Source organism: Garra rufa, chromosome 17 (genome assembly GCF_049309525.1).
Source record: "Garra rufa chromosome 17, GarRuf1.0, whole genome shotgun sequence".
In the NCBI taxonomy this organism is placed as follows: domain Eukaryota; kingdom Metazoa; phylum Chordata; class Actinopteri; order Cypriniformes; family Cyprinidae; genus Garra; species Garra rufa.
In genome coordinates this window covers 20,862,702-20,878,405 of record NC_133377.1, presented here as the reverse complement: position 1 = coordinate 20,878,405, position 15,704 = coordinate 20,862,702, and positions in this window count along the sequence as shown.

The following is a 15,704-nucleotide window of genomic DNA, read 5'->3' as shown; positions in this document are numbered from 1 at the left end:
CCCTGGACCCGTCTGTCTCCTCCATGGCTCCTTCCTCTGTCTCATCCACCCTGGACCCTTCCTGATTCCATCTCACGTCCATCTCCAACTGGCAGTCCAGAGGCATTAGGACAACTCAGATGCGTGTCGTTCCGTCAATTCCATCCACCGACCAGGAGACCGCATCTGGTTGTCCAAGCTAACTCCCCTCCGTCCATCCATTTCCTTTTCTTCTACGCCTCGTTGGACTGTTCATGTTGGTTTTGCCCATTGTCAGACCCTTTGGATTGTTCATGTTGGTTTCTCCCTCTTGTGCCTATATTTGGTTGTTCCTCTCTTTATTACTTATCACCTACACCTGCCAATGTCTCATTAACCTTTCTATATATGTTATATTCAGTTCAGTGTTTCCTGGCCCGATCTTAAGGTTGATTTGGTGTGTGTTTCCCTGCCTGTCTGTTGGATTAACCTGTTGTGGATATCATTAAAAGGATTTATTATTGTAATTCGTTGTCATACGCCTCCTTCTCTACACACACTGTGACATCAATTATAAACCAAGTATGAAACACGTCCAGAGTTTTTGTGGCATTAGATTTTTAACAAAAATGTCATTTGTACCAAGGGGGTGTTTTGCCCCACAGGCAGTTTTAGCTTAAAATTACCATTAAAAAGGATATAATCAAATAATTACAATTACAAAATTATAATAGCCTATTTGAAAAAAAAAAAAAAAAAAAAAAAAATTGTTAGCTGATACTAACTGGCTAGCTAACTAGCAACCTGATGCTAACTTGAGGTAATGTTTAAATGTAAAGTCCAAGTATTGTTATTCAACCATCTAGTTAGAATACATTTGATGGAAAAACAAAGGATTTAATGTTCAGAACAGAATAACTACAGTAATTGACAATTCCCTTGGGGTGTTTTACCCTACTAACTATGTTTGAGAAAAACAAAATTATGCCATTCTAAAAATATAATTATATATATATATATATATATATATATATTTATAAATATATTTTTATCTACAGGCCCTACTGTTCTCATATCATATATAACTGTGGTGTTCTACAAAACAACAAGCTTTAAAACAGTGTAAGCTTCATAGTAAATACTTCTGTATCACTCTTGTCAATGTGGTCAATTGTTACAATAAAAAAAAAATATCTTGACTTTATCTTGTTTTTATTTTGGGAAAAAAATATCTTCCCTACTTAGTTGGGATTAAAAAAAAAACACTACATATTTAGTAATATTATTGAGTTGATTGCACTGACACTGTTGAATGGGACAAAACTTGAACTCAGTTGGGCTGAATAATGATACTGTTGTCTTCTTTAGAGCTGCGTTGAAAGTGTTTCATAATTGCCCCGTTGCAGGGAGTTTGATTGACAGGCAATCTGACCAAACATAATGCAAAATCTGACAGGAGAGTATTAACATCAACAATTAACATGCACTTCAACTTGAAAAGTTGTGTGTTTTGAGTCTTGAGTCCGTGGCTAAAAATTTCATGCTATATCTAGTAAAAGAGGAAGAGATGACTGGTTAACATGCGGCTTGACCCGAGGTGCTACAGCAATCTGTATGACATTTAAGAGCCACAAAACAGTATTTATTGTTTCAATTTCTTAAAAAAAAGACAAAAAGAGTGAGACTTTGTTTCTTAACTGAAGTGACATTCTCTGTCTTGTCTGTTGGCGTGTTGTCAGTTTGACAAGATTGCATGATAACATAACCCTGTTGAAAAAAACGGCATATGCTGGTTACTGTAGGTAGGTTTTGATTCTGGGATGTTGGTTTAAGCTGGTCCTTCGCTGGTTTATGCTGGTTCTTTGTTGGTTTATGCTGGTCCTCCAGCAACATGACCAGCTAAGGACCAGCATAAACCAGCAAAGGACCAGTATAAACCAGCTAAAACCAGCATCCCAGCATCAGAAATATGCATTTTTTTCAACAGGGGATGGATAGCATGAGAAGAGACGGCTTGTCAGACATAGCAACAGTAACGAATGGGGGTCTTTGCAAAGGGTCAATTGACTAATTTTGCAACATTGACAAGTTACTAAACTGAAGTGAATCAACATTAAACTTATTTGACCCAAATAACAATGCTACTTTTTTCATAATTGATGCATTTAACACAGTTTCACTTGAGTCTCAATTACAGTATCTTGCTGCTTACTTCCTCTATTCTCTGTTATGCACCCAACTCCACTGAACAATGCACACTTCCTGTCAGAGAGGCAGAGAGGGGAAGTGACTTGGTGTCTTCACAGGAATAAGGCTATTTTGTTGATCTTGTGTTCCCCTAATACCCACATGCCTTACTCAGTGCCCCCTCTATTCCATTACTGGTAAGTCTCTCTCTCCTCCTCTCACTGAGTGCTTGCCGAAAACCATCCATCACAGCCCGCTTCCCTGAAGCAGCATTGCTTTAGTTCCTGGTGGGAGAGGAGCTGTGTGATTGACAAGATTAACTATGAGTCTCTTCTCCACACACCCCGCTGAAGTACCTAAGAGAGAGAAAGACAACTGGTCTCTAGCGTCTGTCTCTGTCTCTGTCGGCCTCTCTCCTCTTGCGTAGAGCTCTCATAATGCAAGACTCTCTCTACGACTCACTGTAATTTAATAGCTGCTCTTGTGACACACACTAGGAATGTTAGGCTAGATCAATGCTGTGACTACACCACAGACAGCATGTGCCCCTCAGAGCACAGCAATTTTGATTCCCCTCAGACTACAAACCATTTATCATAAATTAATATTAATATTCCCCTCACAGAACTGCCTCCTTGACAACATCAAGTCTGACTTTAAAAGCAGATACTCTAGAGACCACCACACTGTGCTTTACGGAAACTCTTTAGTTGGTAAGAGCAAACTCCAAATCATCTGTCACTATTTAACTTGACCTGTCTGCTGCCTTTTGACTCTGTAAACCACCAGATTCTTCTGTCCAAGATTTCTTAGATGAAGAAGTGCCATCTCCATCTTAACCTTGCAAATATAAATCTTCTTGTAATACATGCAAACCCACAGTTGACCACAACATCATTGTTCAGATGGGGTCTACAACTTTTTGGGGAAAGAGACATTTTTTCAAGGACCTCCTAGCCTTTAAACAGTGTTTAAGACTAAAGTAAATGTGGGACTAAAAAATATAATATCATAGTTTTATTGGTGCAAAGGTGTTTAAGCATGGGTGTTTAAGTAGCATTTTGTTATTACATCCAGAAATAGGCCTACTTGTGTATTTAAAGGGATAGTTCACCCAAAAATGAAAATTTGATGTTTATCTGCTTACCTCAGGGCATCCAAGATGTAGGTCACTTTGTTTCTTCAGTAGAACACAAACGAATATTTTTAACTCAAACCATTGCTGTTAGTCATATAATGGCAGTGGATGGGAACCAAACTTCTGAAAGGAAAAAAAAAAACATGCACAGACAAATCCAAATTACACCCTGCGGCTCGTGGCGAAACATTGATGTCCTAAGACACGAAACAATCGTTTTTTGAGAGAAACTGAACAGTATATCATTTTTACACAGTCCTGGATGAGTGGCCAAACATTGTACAGCAGACAAGTTAAACTGAGTAGCCAATACATTTTGAATGTTTAGTTGTCTCATTAGTTGTCTCATATTCTGATATTTATACTACTTATTGCAGACAGTGGCAATGGCACAATCTGCACCTCAGTATTGTAGTACATTATTAAACAGTATGTAATAATAACTTATGCCAAGTTCAGACTGCACGATTTTCAAAGCAATCGCGTCACAGATGTTTTCACATTGCATGACTATCTGGGGTAGCATTCTGTCGCTGCTGTGTTCACACTGCACGATGGATCGGCGACAGGGGGTTTCACACTGCATGACTTTACAATAGGAAGAATCGCCGACAACTTTGTCCCGGTCCGCAAACTACGTCTCACAACCAAATACACGCGAGAAGCGACATGGAAACAACGCGAGGTCAGGCATGCAAGTTCTCACGTGAGACTGGTATTATTATAAAAAAATGGTAGCCCGCAAGAAGCTTGTCATACAAATTGCATGTGCACTCATTTGCAGCGAAAAGAAAAGAAGCCAAAGCTATTCTTGTTGATATTGTGGTCTATACCTTCGTAACTCCTCCCCTAACTTCCCGCTGGCCTGGATGTTGCTCTCTCATTGGCTGTAGGTAATCGCCGATGTGATTTTCAGTCAGATCACCTTTCACACGGCATGATTTTGAATCGCCGACAGGTCCAGATATTTAGCATGCCAAATATCTCACGGATGTCAGCGACACGTCGGCGATTCTCTCAGATCGCGTCTTTGATAGTTCAAACTGTGTGATTGTCACTCACGTGAACGAGCACCGATTTGCCTGTGATTTCGGGCATTTGTCGGCGATTTCTCAAAACCTGTCGGCGAGTCAAAATCGGGGCTAAAATCATGCAGTCTGAACTCGGCATTACTGAGTGTAAATTATCATTTTAATTCAAATTATTAAATGGATGCTGATTTCCTGAAACAATGAAGCGGTTTTAAACCCGGGTCAATTGCATCAAAAAGACTGTAACATGCGCTTTACCATCTACGCCAATGGAACTGGTGATTAACAACCGTCTTTTATAATGTTGACTAGCGGTCAACACGCTGGTAGGCGGAGTTAGTGTAAATAGCTTTTGCCAACAAGGTTGGCTATTTGCACTTAGTGCAAATACTCTGTGCAACTTATTTGCACTTACTCTGATAAAGAAAATATTTATAGAAACCTTAAAGTGCCCACTATTTAGTTTATGTTTTACTTATTTAAAATTAAATGCATTATACAAGTCACTTTGGAATGTAAATCTTTGTAAAAAGCTTCTTAAGCCAAAGTTGATCATGGACCCATTGCCACCAATGGTGCTACTATTAATTAAGGCTTACAATGCTTTTGGGAAATGCAGCCCTGGTCTACAACACTATTGCCAACCAAAAGCAGCTGGGGGTAGGGTTTAACGGCTAACTGAGCTTTACCATTCACATTTTAACAACATTCCAGATGTGGAATTTAATGCTTTACATGAGGGTTCCTCAAATCTTGCAAATGGATGGCCAATGAACTTTAGAGTTTAGCTCCAACCCTGATCAAACTCACCTACCTGTGGTTTTCTAATGATCCCGAAGACACTGATTAGCATGGTGTGTTTGGTTAGGGTTAGATCTAAACTTTTCAGGAAAGTGGATCTCGTGGGCCAGATTTGAGGATACCTGCTTTACATCATCAGACAAATCAGACCCTTTCTGTCTGAGTATGCTGTACAGTTTGTCATCCAGAATCACGTCATTTTAAGATTGGACTACTGCACACATGTAAAACTCTGTCCTGGAGGGCCACTGTTCTTCAGAGTGTAGCTCCAAAACTCTGGCCTGGAAGTTTCCAGTTATCCTGAAAACCTTAAATAGCAGGTTCAGGTGTGTTTAATTAGGGTTGGAGCTAAACTCTGCATGACAGTGGCCCTCTAGGTGCTGAATTAGACACGCCTGATCTACTGACTGTTCTTCCAGCCACCATTACTAAACCTCTGCAGATGATTGAGAATATGGCAGCACGTCCAGTATTCAGTTAGCCAAAGACAACGCTTCACCAGTTACAGTCACTGAACTAGCGATGTCTTCTTGTTTCTCCACATCAGGGTACAAAGCCACCCTCTATAACCGTCATGCTTTCTGCTTCTCTCTGGTGGACTGACAAACTCTACCTGATCTCCTGAGACTATTACCTCTCAGATGAAGACACACCACTTCCTTAAAGGGGTCATCAGATGCCCATTTTCCACAAGTTAATATGATGCTTTAGGGTCCAAATGAAAAGTTTATAATATACTTTGATTAAAAATTCTCTATGGTAGTGTAAAAAAACACTCATTTTACCTGGTAAAAAACGCCTCTGTTCTCAGCAAGTGATATCAGTACCTGGCCCTTTAAATGATATGAACCTCTGCTCACCCCGCCCCTTCAGTTCTGTGGGGCGTGTCATTACATAGCACACGGGGTGTTGCCTAGACAAGAGTTGGGGTATAGTTGTATATTTTGGGGAAAATGGCACTTGGGGGGGGGGGGGTCTTTAAAGACACTGTACAACCCTATCCATTTAAAATTTAATTTAAAAATCGGAGTTGGAACCGAAACAAGATGACACCCGCAAAGAAGTTCGGCAATTACGGCTTATACTGGACGTGTTTGAATGGTAAGTAAACTTAATGTCACTTTGATTTATCTTTATATGTACTGGCAGAGTAGAGTACTGAGAGAGATAAGAACACGATGTGTTTACTGAGGTATAGAGACAAATGCAATATGTTTACTGAGGTATAGAGACAAATGCAATGTGTTTACTGAGGTATAGAGACGAACGCGACGTGTTTACTAAGGCATAGTTGATTGAACAAGAGCAAAAAAGTGATCAGTTAACATAACTTAAGTCGTCCTTATATTGAAATACATACATGTGAGTGTTATGGTCTTTACTCATGTGCAGTTGCGGGCTGTAAACACTTTTGCAGGTATTGCGTTAACGTTACATCTTAATCATTAACAGACACTGTTTTAAACCATCTAGCGTTACAAAGCTGAGCTTTATACTGACCCTCGTTTATAAAGCAGTATGGTGAGAAATAATTCGCGTAAACATGAACCCATTTAGATAGATCAGCGGTCACATTCCCTCAGTGCTGTCAGTTTACTTCTCACTCGGGGCGGGTCTATGCTAAAACACTACTGTCTATCAACTATCACAGGAGTGGCCTCTGTCAGTGTTACGCCACAATGACAGGCATCTGAGAACGGCTTGATATGAGAGGAGGATAATTATTTTACTTAATTAAAATAAAACTACTGGGTGGATCTTTGTCATTTTAGGGTGATTGTGTACACACACTCCCAACACACTTAGCCACTCCACAAACTTACCAAGGTGTACACACACACACACACACACACACACACACACACACACACACACACACACACACACACACACACACACACACACACACACACACTCCATAGGCATAATGGTTTTTATACTGTACAAACCGTACTTTCTATCGCCCTACACCTACCCTACACCTAAACCTAGCCCTCACAGGAGATTGTGCACACTCTTACTTCATCAAAAAAACTCATTGTGCATGATTTATAAGCCTGTTTCCTCATGGGGACCTGAGAAATGTCCCCACAAGGTCAAAATCTACTGGTATTCCTATCCTTGTGGGGACATTTGGTCCCCACAACGTGATGAATACCAGGTACACACACACACACACACACACACACGAATGTACACGAATGTACACGAATATATACACACAAATGTAACTTTATACATTTATTTCAATTCTGGACAGCACAATGGTTGTGAAAATACTGTTTTGACCACAGATTATTGGTTTTATGTTTTTTGTTTTTTTACAAGGTGCTCGATAATTTACTATGATAATAGCTGATGATTTTTTCCCCCTGAAATTTACAATGTTTATTTTCATAGCCTATCAACATACTGTCCCTGACACAATTATTTTTGCAGACTTTCCATTGTTCTGGCTGTGGCTGAGAAGAAAATTTAGCGACTGGACTTCTTGGAACTTTAATTGGATACCTCTGCACTGTGCTTTTTCTCCTGCAATATTCTTTGAAATGAGAGGCAGAAGCGAGGAGAATATCAACTGAACCAGTAAGAAAAGGCAGTGGTTGCTAACAAAATTGGGATGTGCAGCAGAGCCTTGAGGAGCTAATACACACTGCCATGCACCCTTGCACCTGTGAAGATGCATCATATACCAGGCTTATGGGTGTTGTAAGATATTTATTATTTCACCTGATGCTGAAATATGTGTCCTGAGAAATCACACCTGTCTCTGTGAAACCCCTGGACTAGTAAGCAGCTTGGGATTTTAAAATTAAAGACCGGCTCAACTGAATTTATATTCATGAAGCAAATGGGATGCAGAGTTACAGTGCACTTCTTAGTACTGAGAACACTTTTTCCTAACTCATGCAGCTTGACGCAGCAGTTCTAAAATGAAATAAAATTACCAAACTGTTCATACATGTCTCAAAATCGATGTCAGTGTCCTTCACTATTCTTTTAGAGGAAATCCAACACACAAAAATAAAGCTTTAGTAATGCTAATACTGCAAAAATAAATTTTCTGCGTAAAATATCCATACAAACTGGCACAGTAAGCATATTCAACACAGCTGTCTTCATTTGGCCACAAGTGCTCATCTACATCACACCATATGTCCTGTCTGGTAATACACCTGGGGAAAGAATCTCTTTCTCATGCCTGATCAGTTTCTGGCAATCATTTGCAGATAGTCCAGATATCCAGCAATCATTGTATCTGGTAGGAAAACATTATCATGTGAATATGTGATCTTATCACTTTTTTTTCCCTTCTTCATGAGGACAGAAATCATACCAGGCTTTACAGTAGAGAACATCACTGGTTTCATATACTCTGTGAATGAGAAAAAAAAACTATTTTGATCAAAGACTTGAAGGGGAAAAAAAAGACTAAGACTCATAGACATGTCATAAAGAATAAGTGTGAGAACCACAAAGGTGACCATTCAAAAACCATGTTTAACCATGCATTGCTGCATGAATAAATTACGGGCTAATTTGTCTTTGTACTTTATTTTATTCTTACTATAAATTTGTTTTTGTTGTTTTTATGTGACTTTTTTGTAGCTTGTTTTGTGATGTTCAGAATTAATCTGTTTATCTGAATACGTCGTTTGTCACCGTTGTAGAGATTCATACGATGGTTCTTGATGTCTGTCAAACAAATAACTTTTGGGTTGTAAAAAATTCTTCCAAAATTTGTATATGTATATCTATAAATAAAAACAGGCAGGATCTTTTGTTATGGAATCATAAGGCTGATGTTTAATATTCACAATAGTTATTTGACTGAACTCTTTTAGAAATTTCTGAGTTATAGTTGTTATATTGGAGAATTGCTCTGCAATTAGACTCTGAACTGAGTTAACTGATTCAGGTCAAATACAGATTACATTAAAACATAATCATCACCCTCTGATTACTTGCGTTTTTGGTTTGTTTGCTTGTTTTCCCCCAAATACAGCAGCCAAACAAAATCTAATGTTAAAGATGTAAGGGTCAAAAGCCCAACTAATGCAAACACTGACCACTGTAATGGTTGGTTAAAAAATGTGATTTTGTCCTTTGGTGATTCTGCTTGTTAACATCAGGTGTCTTCAATAATGATCAATCATCACTTAATTATTCACTAATTATCTCAATGGCTGTATCCAAAATCGCCCCCTATACCCTATTCACTATTCCCTACATTAATCCACTCGTACAGTTCACTTGAAGGAGTGAATGAAAACGAGTGAGCGACTCTCGCAGTGCATTATGGGTTATCTCTAGCTGTTGAGCGTACTTGGTTGTACACTCGCTTTTGTGGTGCATTGTGGGATTGAATGAGTGCACTCGGGAACGTCCACTATGTTTTTGAACACCACTTAAAATGGCTGTCCCCTCAAATAGTGCCCTATTTGAGGGTATAGGGGGCGATTTGGGATACAGCCATTAACTTTAACTCCACTTCAGTGTTAATTTAACACTCTGATTTTAACACTTTAAACTCTTGAGCATGGACTCAAATAAACTCACGGGAGAGTTAATTTAACTCTGACCTTTTTGCTGTGTAAGCCAAAATAACATGAACCAACAAGAGAATGGAACTAATAAGACATATGAAAACATGGTCACATGAAGGTCACATGACTGAATCCAAAGTAAAAGTTATGATATCCCTTACGAAAAAAAAAAAAGTTTATTCAAGTGTCTTATTAGTATACTTCTTTTAAACTTAAAATAGAAAATTATACTTTCAGACTACTTTTTATGTTCTTCTCAGAAATGTGCTTTATATACTTCTCAGAAATATACTTTACCCTTGTGCACTATTCGCTCACTTCTGACCGGAAAATATTACATTTTGTATTTTTAAAAATCACAGCTTCATCGGAATGATATGAAACTTGGTGACTTTTATGGCACTTTTATACTTTTATATATATGGACATAATTCAAACAGGCTAAGTGGGCGTAAAAAAAAAAATAGTAACACTCTTACTCTTCGGTCAGAAATGACTGACCATAGGAAATGAATGGAAAAAAGACACAAACACAGCAATTCAGAGGATATTTGTGTGTATTTGTGTGCACAACAAATCAGGAACAAAACGTACAAAAAAAGTACAAAGCAGTGAAGGGATGATACTATAAAACATCAAAAGTGTGATATAGACACATCCAATCACACACAGTCTTTATTTTATTTTTATCTGAAATACTGCATTACTTGACAATTAATTCAAAAATTAAAAATAAAAATAAAATGTGTACTATTTTTAATAGGAAATAAATGATCATAATTATTGCATAAATAATAATTAGTACCATAAAATTCTGTCAATATACAAAGGAAAAAAGAAAAAAAAATATTATTGAACAAAATATATTAACTTGGTTTTACTGAAGGCAAAAAAAGGTTATATTTCTGGTGTCTGGTCACTTTTGACCGTGAAGACCATGGGTGTGACTCATTTAAGTATACTTGACTTATACAAGTAGATGTCCTGTTCTTTCTTTTGATTTTTTGCATGTTTAGATATTCATATAACAAAATATATACAAACAATAAGACAATTAGACAACAACAACAATTAATAACAGATTACAGTCTGTTTTGAAGGCTGTGATAATTTCATAATTTTGTTGACATTTCTAAACTTTAGAACGATAAACTTTAGAACGATAAAGTCCAATTCTGGAAAGCTACTGTTCTGCAGAGTTTAGTTCCATCCCTAATCGAACATACCTGAAAAGTCTAACCACACTCTTCAAGATTACTTGAAATTTACAGGCAGATGTAGTCTTTTTCTGTCAGAAGATAACAAAATCACTTTTAAATGACTAAATCACACTAGCAAAATGGCTAAATCGCTCACTAAATCACAACAAGCTTGAGGTCTCAAGGAAGTGTGACCTTCTGTTGGGCCATGGCAATGATGAAGCAGCTTCTCTTCTCTTATCTTCTCTGATGACCCTTTCTGCGATCCTTTTTTACTGAGAAAGTCCAGCAAGTGCCAGGATCGTCTCCTAAAGAGGATTCAGCTGCGGGATCGGAGTGCCACCAGTGCAGAGCTTGCTCAGGAATGGCAGCAGGCAGGTGTGAGCGCATCTGCACACACAGTGAGGCCAAGACTTTTGGAAGATGGCCTGGTGTCAAGAAGGGCAGCAAAGAAGCCACATCTCTCCAAAAAAAAAAAACATCAGGGACAGATAGATCTTCTGCAAAAAGTATGGCGAATGGACTGCTGAGGACTGGGGCAAAGTCATATTCTCAGATGAAGCCTCTTTCCGATTGTTTGGGGCATCTGGAAAAAGGCTTGTCCGGAGAAGAAAAGGTGAGCGCTACCATCAGTCCTGTGTCATGCCAACAGTAAAGCATCCTGAGACCATTCATGTGTGGGGTTGCTTCTCATCCAAGGGAGTGGGCTCACTCACAATTTTGCCCAAAAACACAGCCATGAATAAAGAATGGTACCAAAACACCCTCCAACAGCAACTTCTTCCAACAATCCAGCAACAGTTTGGTGAAGAACAATGCATTTTCCAGCACGATGGAGCACCGTGCCATAAGGCAAAAGTGATAACTAAGTGGCTCGGGGACCAAAACGTTGAAATTTTGGGTCCATGGCCTGGAAACTCCCCAGTTCTTAATCCCATTGAGAACTTGTGGTCAATCCTCAAGAGGCGGGTGGACAAACAAAAACCCACTAATTCTGACAAACTCCAAGAAGTGATTATGAAAGAATGGGTTGCTATCATTCAGGATTTGGCCCAGAAGTTGATTGAGAGCAAGCCCCGTCGAATTGCAGAGGTCCTGAAAAAGAAGGGCCAACACTGCAAATACTGACTCTTTGCATAAATGTCATGTAATTGTCGATAAAAGCCTTTGAAACGTATGAAGCGCTTGTAATTATATCACAGAAACAACTGAAACAAAGATCTAAAAGCAGTTTAGCAGCAAACTTTGTGAAAATTTTGGCCACGACTGTAGATGTTGTATAGTTGATGTCAGTTAATAAATAATGTTTAAATTGTTTGTTTTGTGGAATAAGGTTTTTTTAATTAATTAATTTTACCGGGAAAACAGTTTATATTTCCAAAAGACAATCTAACTCTGCCACAGCAACACCAACTTAATTACTTACAATGTATGTACTTTCTTTATTTATGCATTCATGGATTTATTTTTTTACTTTTTTATTTTTTTCATTTATTGAAAAAAACCCTACTTGATTGTTTATAATGTGTATGTAAAAACATAAGCAGATGTGCAGTGTACCATATAATACATGTGTTAAAATGTTGTCTAGAAGTCTAGGAGAATGCTGTCAGAGTGGCTGTGAAAGGCAGCAGTCTTATCGGCTGCAAGTAGAAACTGTTTTGAAGTCTCTTTGATCTAGATTAAATGCTTCTGTACCGTTTGCCAGACTTTAAGAGATCAGACAGCTTAAGGCTGGACTGACTGGCCTCTGTGAAGAAAAGCTTGGCCTTCCTAGGGCATCTGAGTAAATGTCCTGCAAGGCATGGCAACTCATAGGCCGTGATGAACCGAGCTGAATTCACCTGCAGTATTCAGAGGAGTCAATGTTGCCATGTATGTTCACCAATTTGAAAAAAAAGTAATGGATTGCAAAGCTGTGTGTTAATTATTGGACCTAAAACCTCTGCATGTAATAACCGAAAACACTATCTAAAACTTGATGGCTGCTCTGTCAATTCTTCAACATCAGCTAGGAACCTAGGTGTGCTATTTGATAGCAATCTTTCCTTCGAAAGCCACATTTCTAGCATTTGCAAAACCACATTTTTCCATCTCAAAAACATATTGAAATAACGACCTATGGTATCGATGTCAAATGCAAAAATGTTAATTCATGTGTTCATGACCTCAAGAATAGATTATTCACATCTCTTTAACCTGGCCTACACTTAACCCATTAACACATTTCAATAATTCTATATTCTATAATTAGGCTGCATTAATTACAGGAACACTTCCCATAACATCTGATGTACTTGTTGCATCGTAAAAAGAATGGCATCTATGCTAATATTAGTCTGTTTTGTTCTTATTCCAAGATCACCGTATAGCTGCCAGATCCAGTCTGTATCCAGCTCTTGACTTGATTTGATTTGTGAGGGCAATTTTTATAATGACGTTATTTTTATATATATAAAAAAACAACAAGAAAAAACTAAAAAACAAAATGTGTGTTGTCTTTATTTTCAAATACTTAAATTTGCCCTATTACTTTAATCAGTATTTTAACCTGTTGTCAATAAAAATAGACTGTTCAAAATTGTATCTAAATTATAAAATATTAGGCGGCGATATTGTGACAAAAATCATTATTGTCAATTATTGTTTTTTAAACGCGTTGGATTGGTTATAAGGGTCAAAGCTACACAAAAAACACGTAAAAGCAGTGTAATAAAGTGTAATTCTATTTTAATCACGACAGCCATTATACATTGTTTAATTGTGTAGGGGCATGTTTATTTTCCCCTTTGTCTTGAATTTATGGGGCATTTTGTTCATTTTGTTGGCAAGCCCTCGTTAATTTCCAAACCTTGGTTTATGTTATATATTCACTTATTTTTTTGTTACTATTTATGATGGTTCCATCATTTAAAATACTTATATAAATAATTATATAAAGTTCAAAGTCTCATAACATACAGTAGGATAAGTACGCAGTCTTGTAGCTTAGTTTTTTCTCCCAGGCTTGAAATACTTTTTTGCTTCAAATCAAAGTTTACCATGGTGTTGATTTGCCTCAGAGCTTGTTTATTTTTTTTTAGTTCACGGGTTATAACTTTATATAGATTTTTTTAAGCCTATAGAGAAAATTATTAAATTATTATTATTATTATTATTATTATTATTATTATTATTATTTATTTATTTTTTTTTTTCATAATAACCAAGTGTAGTGAATTTTACAGGAGACTCATCTCATTTTAACTTGGCCCAACTAGGGATGCCAATTATGTAGTTCTGCTTTCGCCCACTAGAAAAGCGAAATAGAGTAGTGATGGGTACTCGCGTCACAGATTACGTAATGATTCTTGGATCACATGTCACTTAATGTGTGGTAATGAGTACATCACAAAAGAAAGATTGGTGGGATATCTAACTTGTAGAACCTCTCACTGTATTATCAACACAAGGAAGACACAAGTGTAATAAAATATATTTTATTAACAAAAGATAGACAAGAGTAATCAACAACTACTAAATGAATACAATAAATGCAAAGGGAATAAAGTGCATAAGATGCATAAAATGTGATTTAGTTGGGTGTTGCTGTGTCAGAGCTATGTTATCTTATGGAAAGATAAACTGTTGCTACTCTGAGACAAATAAGGTGAAGAACCTTACTATGCATTAAACAAATAAATGAGCTATTATTTGTTATCAACTGCAGTCAGCTATATAATATCTAATGTAAATTAGAAAGATCATATACTGATAATACACAACAATGCCAAGGTCTCTGGAAGAGGTTTGGAAATGATATTTACGTTCTCTGTGGTTGATTGAGCAGTCCGATGGCGGTGAATTCTTCCACTGGTTGTGCTGGCAGCAGTCAGTGGGAAAAGGAGCAGGAATCCGTTTCGATAGCCTTGAGCATGAAGCGCTGTAGGATGCTGATCTCCTGGAGCACCAAAGTGTCCTAAGATCTGGAACACGCAGATGTGGCCCTGGTGTAGGTGCTGAAGGCCCTTAGCTTGGAACACGCAAGCAAAGGTACCTGAAGTGAAGGTTTGCTCGCTGGAGCTTAACCTTGTTGCAAATATCTGTTGGTCTTCTGCCTCTCTGGGCTAGAGACTCAGAACTTGATCAATCCGCTTTGTCTCTCTCGGATGGAGACTTAGGACGTGCTGCATCTGTGGTTGCCTCGCTGGACGAAGACTCTGAACGTGGAAAATATCTCTTTCTTCACAGACAGAACGTGGTCGTATCTGCTGCTGCCTCAAAGCTGGAGACTCGAAGCGTGGAGCGTCTGTTTCTGCCTCTCTGGACAGTAGGCTCAGAAAGTTGTAGTATCTGCTATTGTCTCACCCTTGCAGGTCAGACTCAGTACTTTGTTGCTCTGTTAGTGTCCCTTCCCATACGGGACTCAGACTCAGAAATGGTGTAACTGTTATGTCTTTCCCCGATGGGACTCAGTACTTTTGTTGCTCTGTTAGTGTCCCTTCCCCTATGGGACTCAGACTCAGAAATGGTGTAACTGTTATGTCTTTCCCCGATGGGACTCAGACTCAGTACTTTTGTTGCTCTGTTAGTGTCCCTTCCCCTATGGGACTCAGACTCAGAACAAGGAGTGTCTTTTGGAGAGGTACCTTTATACCTTTCCGATGAGGAGGAGATTGCAATTTGGCGCTTCTCCACTTCCATGCTGTGATTGGCTGGTTCCATCAGAGCGGGGGACTTGGGGTAGCCCACCCTTCTTTCCTCTTGTGGAAGTCATTTGCATATTCCAAACCAGGGCTGGACTGGGACCAAAAAAAGGCCCTGGCATTTTTGGCCATAGCGGCCCGCCATGGTTATTAAAGCA